General features: G+C 45.0%; 1 protein-coding gene across 1 annotated transcript in view; it reads right to left on the bottom strand.

Annotated features, from left to right (window-relative positions):
* The window catches only part of adamtsl3 (ADAMTS-like 3), a gene marked incomplete at its 5' end in the record, with an annotated part of 42706 nt that overhangs the window by 40532 nt on the left and 1450 nt on the right, over positions 1–724 (bottom strand).

Here is a 724-nt window from a genome sequence, read left to right on the forward strand (position 1 = left end):
TTTGGTCCAATTCCGGCACTGACCAGACTAACACTGATGATTGCACTAGTGATTACTGCTATATGTACTTATGTGCAATATGAAATGTATGTGCAAAGCCAATGTTCATTGTGCATTTTTCCTATACTTGATGGCATTTCACCTATGATCCATTTAAATGTCCCTTACTCAGTAGTCACTAGTAATGGAATGGATGGTGAATGGACCTGTACTTGTTATGATGCGCCGTTCTAGTCTTCCGACCACTCAAGCGCTTGTTAACACTAACGATGGCCACATTCACGCCTTTCAGCACAGATTCAGCACAGTGAGGTTGGCAAAGTCGCATTCGAACAGAAACTAACTCATTCCATCACATTCACACATGCGATGGCTATGCATTGGGAGGGCAATTTGGGGTTCAGTATCTTGCTCAAGGATACTTGTCGACCATGGCAATGGGGAAGCCGGGGATCGAACCAACAACCTTGCCGATTGGCCTGCTTTGAGCCACAGCCGCCCCTAGTCTGGCTTACTTGAAAACTTTCACAATTCATCTTTCATTGCCAAGCATTAATATTCATACGTGTGACCGATAACACAGAGCTCAAAGTTAAACTGGGTCCAAGCACAGAGAGACCACAGGCTTCTAATTGGAACAGTCCCTTACTGTAGCGTTCAATCTCTGTGAACTTTCTTATCGCTTCTTTCTACTGGGGGAGCTGACTTATGCAGGGGGTGGCAT

The sequence above is a fragment of the Morone saxatilis genome, unplaced genomic scaffold, assembly GCF_004916995.1.
Source record: "Morone saxatilis isolate NCDOM2014 unplaced genomic scaffold, NCSU_SB_2.0 Contig11, whole genome shotgun sequence".
In the NCBI taxonomy this organism is placed as follows: Eukaryota; Metazoa; Chordata; class Actinopteri; family Moronidae; genus Morone; species Morone saxatilis.